Raw genomic sequence first — 9,292 nt, forward strand, 5'->3', positions numbered from 1 at the left:
TTACGAGCGTCGAAACAAACGAAAAAAAAATTGGATGGGGCACTTAAGCTTCACCTTAAAGATATGACGCCGTAGCGTTGATGGTTTAATGCCCGGTTTCATCCCTGCTTCGCTACTGAACAACGTGACTGAGTTGTATTATCGCGATGGAAAGAAACGCGAACAACATGGCGCCTACGCGCTCCGCTGTTCCAATTTCTTCGGGCTGTTACTTTTTTCTTTGAAATGCGGGTGGATATTGCTCGTTCATTAAAAGCAATTGTGGGCACCAGAACCGAAATAAAATAGGAATGCTATCGTCGCCTTTCACGTGACCTTCTTATAGTGAGCGCTTTGGTCAAAAAAAAAAGGAAGAAAAGAGCGAATGCATAACGATTATTTGACAACCTCCGTTCCCTTTTCGTGGTCGCAGATTTTCGTTCCTAGTGCACGTGCGAACCAGAAACCCATGACTACACATTTTGAATTAGTTCGAGAGCCAGTTCGAGGTTCTGGCTCGAGGTTCGAGTTCGAGGTTCTGGCAGTCATGATGCCATAGGAAGCATAAGAGGGTTCTCACACAGCTTCCACTCTCGCCGTTAGATGACGTTCTACGTCACACCAGCGGTACCTCAGGGCGTGCTACGTCCGCCGCTTACGAACGCGGGTGGCGCTGATGAACACTCTCAAGTTAGGTTATTTGTAAACATAAAATACTCCCGAAAGCAGAAGACTTCACAGCCGTCGCCGTAGCTCAGAGGTAGAGCACCGGACGCGAAATTCGGTGGTCGTGGGTTCGGATCCCACCGGCGGCATGTGGTTGTTTTTTCTTCTGCTTTTCTTATCAAATTAGCTTTAAGCGATAACATATTCAGTATTATTCTAAATTGATCAACACCACAAAAAAAAATCCCCTGTGTCCGTTGGTTTCTGTGGCTGTTGGCTTCTCTCCGAGATGCCCTAGTTATTTTGTCATCTCTTCTTTCTACCACTACTTCAGAAAACTTTAAAGCCTCTTAATAACTCCCGATGTGACTAAGGAGGAGAGAAGCAAGACAGCAAAGAAATAAATGGGTGACACATTTCTTCAAGCCTCTCATGGGAACTGAACATGGCGCCCAATGACCTCCTCTGGTGCAGAGGACGGACCGCTTTGCTACGGCACTCGCGCGCGGTTTTATTCGCTTTCATTAGCGTAAATGACATTCTTATCTGCTCTTACCATCGGCGACTGATGAACTGGCTCGTGGCCACTCAAGGGACGAGTAATGAAGCGCTTCTCGCTTCGACTAATGGCATCACGGAGAAACTTGGCCAGACCCATCTCGTTGCCCGCCGCTGTGGGCATTCTCACGCTGAGGCGTCGTCGCCTCTTCCGAGCGTCGCCAGCTGAGTACGCACGCAGCGGAGACGGCCGGAGTTCGCGACGACAGCGCCGCGTGGCGTCGCCCGCCATCATCGCCGCCGCCATGGCGCTGTCCAGATAGTCCTCCTTCGCTCGGAAGGAAGTCGCCATGCGTAATTGGAGCTGCATGGACGGGCTCGATGGGCCAGCTTTTTCTTTCTTTTGTTCTTTTTTTTTGATGAAGAGGTTCCTTCTCCTGGGATGACGGCGTGCGCCCCTACTGACTTTCTTGCAGCCCAATTAGGGACGTGAGAATGGAGTGATGATGGCGGCGCCGCGCGGGCTGGTTTTGGGAAAGCCGCTGGGAGCGGTGGCTAAACGCGTTCTCTGCGAATAGCATCGAATGTGTGGGAAACTGCGACGAAGCGCTGTTAGGCTGCGGAACGAGATGGGGATAAATGTATTAAAACTTCGCTCGAATGTGTCTCAAATATGCAGAGCGGTACTCTGGGTGATCTACAGGGTCTGTTCTGAAAGTAGTAGGACTGGTTTTTTCCTGGGCGAACGGGCGGACGAGAGGCTGTTTGCACGTGCAGGATCGTTGAAGGGGGATATTGGGAATGCTGGGGAAAATCGGCAGTAGGCTCTCGCCCGTTGAAGAGAGGAGGTCGCTTGTACTGTGAACCCCTGTCGAAACGTCTCGTCACGCAGAATCGTTTACTGCATCAGCGATACGCGATCAAACTTTGAATAAATCTTGGTAAAACGGGCAAAGAGACTCACAACATGATTAAGAAGGCCTGCGGTGACGCTTCCATGGGTAGATCAGGTGTTTTTTGAGTGGCACAAGCTTTTCTGAGAAGGTAAGGAAAGAGTGGAGGAAGACGACCGCTCCAGACGCCCTTCGACCAGCAAGACCAACGAAAATGTGTCGCGAGTGAAACATTTACTTAACAGTGATCGTAGAATGAGTATCAGAATGATTGCTGATGACTTGAGCATTCCTCAAACCCAAGTTTTTGAGGTCGTGACAAAAAACCTTTCCATGAGGAAAGCGTGCGCGAAGTGTGTGCCGCGAGTGTTGTCAGAGGAGGAAAAAGCCAACCGGTAGGATCTTCTTCATCATGTGAATGAGGACCCCGATTTTTTGCCCAGCACAAGGCGGCAACACTGCCTCAGCACCCCTACAACCTCGACTTGGCCCCGCCAGACTTTTTTCTATTCCCGAGAATAAAATCGACGCTCGAGGGGAAACATCACGGACCGCTAGAGGTGGTTCAACACGCCGTGACGAGGGAGCTAAACAGCATTCCGGTCCAGGCGTTCCTGGAGTCGTACGAAAACTGTAAAACTCATTGGCAGCAGCGTGTAGGTGCGGAAGGGTGCTACCTTGAAAAATTGTAATCGTTTGTACTATTCTCTTGAATAAATTTTGTTAAAAAAAAAATGAGTCCTACTACTTTCAGAACAGACCATGTATGTGAGCATAGCAGAGCACACTGAGCAAATGTCTCTCGAAAAAGAAATCACGAAAACTATAACATTGATCAAAAGACGCACAATTTCTTTTTTGTTTTCCTACAATCTACTTTCATCTCTGGTGAATGTGTTTGAGCCATGCATAGCGCATTCATGGTATTTAAACTGCTATTTTGCTAAAATATTCTACCTTATTTTGCGTTAAAAAACTGCCAATGGCGTGCCACGGGGGTTGAAAGGAAGCACATGTGGTGTTTCTGTTGTCCAGTAATAGTTCATAATCAGCAGTGGACCTGCCGCGAGTAAAGCACAGTTCCTTCGTCAGTTCTACTTATTACACTAAGTCTATCTGGTCAATTGGTATGACGCTCGCCTGTATACCTCGCTCCTCGTGCTTATAGATCGAGACGCTGATAGGCTGCTACGTGGTTCCGTTGAAAAATCTCGTTTACGTCTGGAAAGCAACTCGATCCAATACGCGATTTCTTGTCCATGCAATTAGGCAAGCGTCCTGCAAGACAGCACGTAAACGTACTGAATGAATCAAGGTACTTTCGAGGGCAGCAGGGTAGGCATTAGATAATAAGGGAGTAATTACTCATTAACATCCGCCCAAGCGCAGCCATACGGCTACAAAGGAAAACTATGCAGTTTTCTCAGAAACTTCGCAGTTAAAGAAAAATTCGTCCTGGTCCGGGGTTCGAACCCGGGACCACCGCTTCACCGGAGCAGTCGCTCTACCAATTGAGCTAACCGAGACGGCAAGCTTACGGTAGGGCGAGAGCGAATTGATCAATAACTCGAAGTGGGAACAGTGTTGGTCAAATGTTGACCAACACTGACAACATTTGACCAACACTGTTCCCACTTCGAGTTATTGATCAATTCGCTCTCGCCCTACCGTAAGCTTGCCATCCCGGTTAGCTCAATTGGTAGAGCGACTGCTCCGGTGAAGCGGTGGTCCCGGGTTCGAACCTCGGACCAGGACGAATTTTTCTGTAACTGCGAAGTTTCTGAGAAAGCTGTTAGCTTTCCTTTGTAGCCGTATGGCTGCGCTTGGGTGGATGTCAATGAGTAATTACTCCCTTATTACAAATATACTCCACCTTGGGGGATTCCCCTAAACATTAGGCATCAGATAGTTTATGTAGGCTTGTCAGGCCTTTGAAGGGCTGAGATTTCTCACACTGGAGGCGTCAAATCAGTACGTGAAACAGGTTGTGAACGAACACTAATTAAGGCATCCATTCGTAACATGGACGTACCAAGAGGGTGAGGAGGGGCGTGGGGAGGGGGTTTTCTGGGCACTGCCCTTGTTAAGCAGGAAACCCCTCCATTCGTTGCAAGAAAGCACATCGGGCCCTTCCCGTAAAAAATTTCTGGCTACGTGTCTGCTTCATAGTGTCGCGCAAAGTGTAATAATCCAGCACGCAATGAGGCCTTACTGAAAGGGCTGAGAGGACAAGAAGTATGAAGCGTGTATTACTAGTACAGTTAGGAGCGATCTTAGAGGGAGCAAACTTTTTGCACAGAATTGCGAATTTTATGGCTATTTCGTCACAAAATCTGAGAATGGCTTTTGGATACCCTACTCTAAGAGGAAAGCTATTTAGAAAACAGAAAAACTGTGCTTGTGAAACATAATATGGGGTAATAAATAAATGAATGCTGAAACTTTGTTCCCTTTCACATTGTTCACGATTGTAGATTCTTGATGAATATTAGCTGTTATCTGTCTGTTATCAAAGGCACACTCGCACGGCGTGAAAGTGTTTCTCCTCGGTACGTGCATGCTATGTATTTCGGTGAAGATGTCTTAACAGCCAACCTCTATCCATTATGGTTACACACACGCATTTTTATACTTCAGGGCCGGAAAAGTTTACCTAATGTGCGTTGAAAAGCAGGGAGCTTAAGCAGACTGAACCAGTGGTAGATAGAAATGCTTATCTACTATTGCATGTCGCTTATATCAGCCATTTCATTAAGCATGGCTCCTAAAGCTAAGCGTCGATTGCGAACAGCCGCCCACCATCTACCGCTCAGCGCGAGGAGCTCCAGGGGCCACCAAGCGTGTTGCTTCGCGCGGCTTCAGGGTGCGCCACGCCAGGCCAGCGCTACCACCACCAGCGGGCGGACGCGCGTTGCCGGCGGCGCGCAACCAACTAGGCGCAGCGACGTCGAGTGGTGTCTGCGCGGCGTCCGCCTCCGCCGCTTCGGGATAGCAGCGCATAACGAGCAGCGGCGCGGCTTTGTTAGTGTCAGTCAAGTCGAAAGAGCGCGACGTACGGCGGCGGCTCCGGGGCTGACTGAGGTTTGACGCGGCCCTGTTTCCGGGCTCTGAGTTCGTCCTCCCCCCTTCCTCTTTGCTTCAGTCGCCCCCACCCGACGAAGCCGGTGCGCGACCAGACCTCTGCAGGAGCAGCGCTCCTCCGGCCAATTCTCGGTGCTCGTTAGCGGGCTGCGCGGTCGCCTCTGAAGCGCCTCATTAGCGGAGCATCTCGGGTCGGCCGCATCCTCCGGCCCTCGCTCCCGCCGCCCCCCTTAGCTCAACCTCGCGCACGGGTCCCGCTCCTGCAACACACCAACGCGCGTTATGCTGCTGCCCGCTTTTCCACCCCTGTCGATGTTGCTGTCGCTCTCCTTGCCGCCGCTGCGACTGTTGTCGTTGTTGACTTTCACAGAGCGCCCTTTATTATCTCGCTTCCGCTTCGTTTCCTTCGGTCCCGCGCTTCTTGCTTTCTATTTATACGCATTTTTTAGTGTTACTTCTCACGAGATGTCTGACAGTGCTGCAGTCACTTCCCCGGAACTCGCGGAGGAAGAGGCAGACGCCGCCGTGGATATATATCTGGTATAGCTTCGTGCGTTTTTCTAGGAGGCGCACGCGTGAAACGATGAGGATGGCGGAAATTCCTACGGGGGGGACCCGACAGTGATCCCGCACCGCGTTCGCTTCGAGATCGCGGTGGAAAGCTTCGAGCAGGCGCTGCCATTCGCCTCAGCCAAATTAACAGAGGCTTTCCGGCAGCGATATTTCCGGATGCAAGAGCTAAGGAACAGTGCGAAACTTAGCAGATTAATGCTGAGCCCTAAAACTTCTCGATCTTGGCAAATCCATTTCTTTTATGCTGTGAACGTCTACGGTCGAATTATACGTCGGGGTTATCAGTTAGCTTTTTAAATGCGCATATAATTGATTATTTCTGCAATTGACTATCATATGAAGCAGTCACGTCAGCTCCGGAAGCATGGGCGAACGAGGCTGCCTGAAATACAAATAGCATGAGGTGAAATGATTATGAAATCAGAATCTTAACGTAGCATTCAATAATAATGCGATAACATTGGACAAAACAAGTGGACAGTTTTTAGAGTCTGGCGCTGCTGCAGAGAGCCCTTTCAGGTTCAGAAGCCATCTCCAAAGGCTGAGGGGACGCGTACTTAAAAAGGTGGTGACTGCTCAGCATTTAAGCAAATGCACTCCATAAAAAATGAATAAGTGTCAGCTACTCTTCGCTCTTAATTAAAACAGGCGCGCAAATGCACGCCACTAAGTTTAACCTCGGTTCCTCGCACAGCTGAATTTAGTTTGCGGAGTTATAGCTTTGATACCATATCGGACTTCATGATGCCATCCACAAAGTTGTCCCTGGTACCAGAGTCAGCTAACATTGGTGCAGGTACTAAACACATTGAGATCGTTTGCGGTCTTTTCAAGAAATTGCCACTGAGAAAACACATTAGCGAGGGGTCGCTGAAGTTGGCCACATATATACTTCGTTGCCACTGATCTAGCAAATAGCGGTAAGAACTGGAAGTTAACCTGCGTTGGCGACAAGCTCCCGCTTTGATGCACTTGTCTGCTTATTCGGGATCTCGTCGTTCGAAACACAGCTCGTTGGCGCGGTTTCCTTGTTTGTTTCCTTTGCCTTTTGGTGGTTCGCCTTCACGACTCATTGGCTGCCGACCCCAAAAAAGGAGAGGACGTCCGGTGCCATGGGCGTCGTGAGCGCACGCCTGAGCGATTCACTGTGTCCGCCACATGCACGCGGTCGCGGCGAACAGGATGCGTCATTAGGCACCCGCGGCGTTGACAGGTTCGGTCTCTCGGCGGCTCATGCACATCCACATCCTCCCGAAGGCAAACAATGCGTGCGCGAACCAATTACTTCCCGGTAAGAACATTCCTCCTCCCTCTCTCTTTGTGGCATACGCGCGACGACCGAGCAGGCGAGGGGCATGCTTCGCCAGAGCGAGTACGCAAAGCTCGTTTCGCCCAAACTGGCTCGTTAGTTCGAGTGTCTCGGGAGGCGAGGCTTTGGATTGTTACGGAACGGGTTAAAGAAAGAAAAGCGCCCCGCGAAAGCCACCGATCTGGCAAAAGAAAGCGTCCCGCCGGCGTCTGCCTGAAATTTAAGTGGCGCCAAAGTCGAACGAATACGTTCTTGAGATTAAGTGGACTTCTGTTCGGGGATTTATTATGATCGGTTTGTGCGGAAGCTGGTTTTCCTTTCAGTTTCACCGCTCGTTACACTAGCAACTTGGAACAACTCAGTTAGAAATGAGCACTTACAGAATTTTGCAATAAGCTTGAGCAAACCGATGCTCGAGTACCGAGACGGTTTCTTTAAGCATGAAAAACATTTTTTCTTTCGTTACGCTGCGGCAGGGAGAAAAGAATGTGGACGCTCCGAAAAATACGTGGATGTGGGGCACCTGTCTCAGTACTACCGTCTCCCGGGAACCAATCAGCACAGGAACGTCCTCTTCTAAGCAGAGACAGTCAGAAGATGATTGAGGTGATCCACGTCTGCGCTCACAGTGTAGTCTAGCATTAGCAACAGTACACGCTGGGGCTGCTCTGCTCTTTTAATGAATACATGATAAAATACGCAAACATGTACCAGTGAAACCGGATGTTCATCTTAAATTGACGTCACTTCCACCGTGGCTCCTTGCGTTCGATCTATGCGACTGACTACTTGTCGTCGTACTTTAGAACTTGTCGCGAGTATCCTGATCTATACGGACACAGTTCTACACTGCGCATAGGCTTCCATACAGTTGAAGGTATTAGCCGCACTGCTCTTAAATAGGCACTAGGACAAACGGTGAATTAAGCGTCGACGAAGCAAGTAACGTACGCGAACTTCATCCATTTATTAGTAGTACGGTCTCCTATTAATATGTACTTATCAAAAACTGTGTGCCTAGTCTTAGTCCCTAAGTACAGTGTATGTGTTAACATCATCAGAAATTGTTAGAAACTTCATTTTGCGGCAGGAACAGCTTGTCAGTAAATAAGAAACAGCTCCTTTGGGGTACCTGATTTTTACGTTAAGTGGTAACAAGCCGAAACTCATAAAGAAAGATAAGAAAGAAAAAAAAGCTCTGCAGCGTCTAATAACAAATTCCTCTCGTTTCTCTTTCCATTTCTCTTCAATGCAACAGTCGTACTTCTATACGGTTCTACGAGAGGAATTAGTTTTTGCTGTATTCCAAGTATGCAAGTTGCCCTACGGGCAGCCTCCGTATTTAAGGATGCATTTTTTGTTATCTTACATCCTTCAAGTACACTTAATCCTGGTGAAAGAACATCGTTCCACGACGAGCAACACACAACAGGTTGACAGTGACATCACGTGCCCTTGAACGTTATGCAGAATTTTCTGATGCAACCTCACGCCCGCAGCGATACCGATTTCACACCTGCTTGTATTATTGTGTGCTGCAGACACACAATAATAAAAGCAAGACGACGCTGCTGTCAAGATGAGCGCACTTCGCATTGTCCCCTGCACGAACGCTTACTCTAATAAACTAAGCGCTGCATACCTACTATCTTAGTCTTTGTCCGTGTATGTTTGCAGGCTTTCCTGTACCGCTCTGTCTGGTGGCCGGTCAAACACAGACGCCTGGTACGACGCGTGCAAGTCGGGAGCAAAACAGGTCGTGTTTCGCAAGGGTTCATTTATGTAAACGTACCGATGAGGGGTGCTTTCACGGAACGAGAGAAAAGCAGGCAGCAGGTATGAGCAGGGAAATGCATAAGGGAAGCACACACGCTGTAGTTTACGTCACCCCTCGAGACACGAAAATAAACAGCGAACTAGGACAGTAAATGGCGGACGTAGTAAGATGATCAAAGAGTGGTGTAAAGCTTTTTAGTTGGTACTGTCAGGTAAAGTTACGTCGACACAAAGCCTTTTTTATTTTCGATGTAATAAAAGCACTGATAGGCTTGTTTTTTTTTTTGTTTTTCCATGCCTTAGCAGATCTTGTTCGTGATTTTTTTTCTCGTATCACTGTGTGCGGTGTGTTAGTGAAACATTCCGACAAGATTCACCATAAAACAATTCGTCTAGCGTATTAATGACGTTCGACTACTCACCCTTTATTAACGATTAAACTATTTTTGGGATAGCTGCAGAAGCGAAATCCATTATTCGTGCCTGGAAACGAAGATATGCCACGTGTGTTCTGTTC

The 9,292-nt window shown here is 48.6% G+C and overlaps 1 non-coding gene across 1 annotated transcript; it reads left to right on the forward strand.

Moving 5' to 3' along the window:
* The first annotated feature begins 722 nt into the window (after positions 1-722).
* On the forward strand, positions 723-794 carry TRNAS-CGA (transfer RNA serine (anticodon CGA)). Its single transcript has one exon. It is a non-coding gene; the product is annotated as a tRNA-Ser (tRNA).
* Positions 795-9,292: the final 8,498 nt, after the last annotated feature.

The sequence above is a fragment of the Amblyomma mixtum genome, chromosome 1 (genome assembly GCF_055824585.1).
Source record: "Amblyomma mixtum isolate Tamu chromosome 1, ASM5582458v1, whole genome shotgun sequence".
NCBI lineage: Eukaryota > Metazoa > Arthropoda > Arachnida > Ixodida > Ixodidae > Amblyomma > Amblyomma mixtum.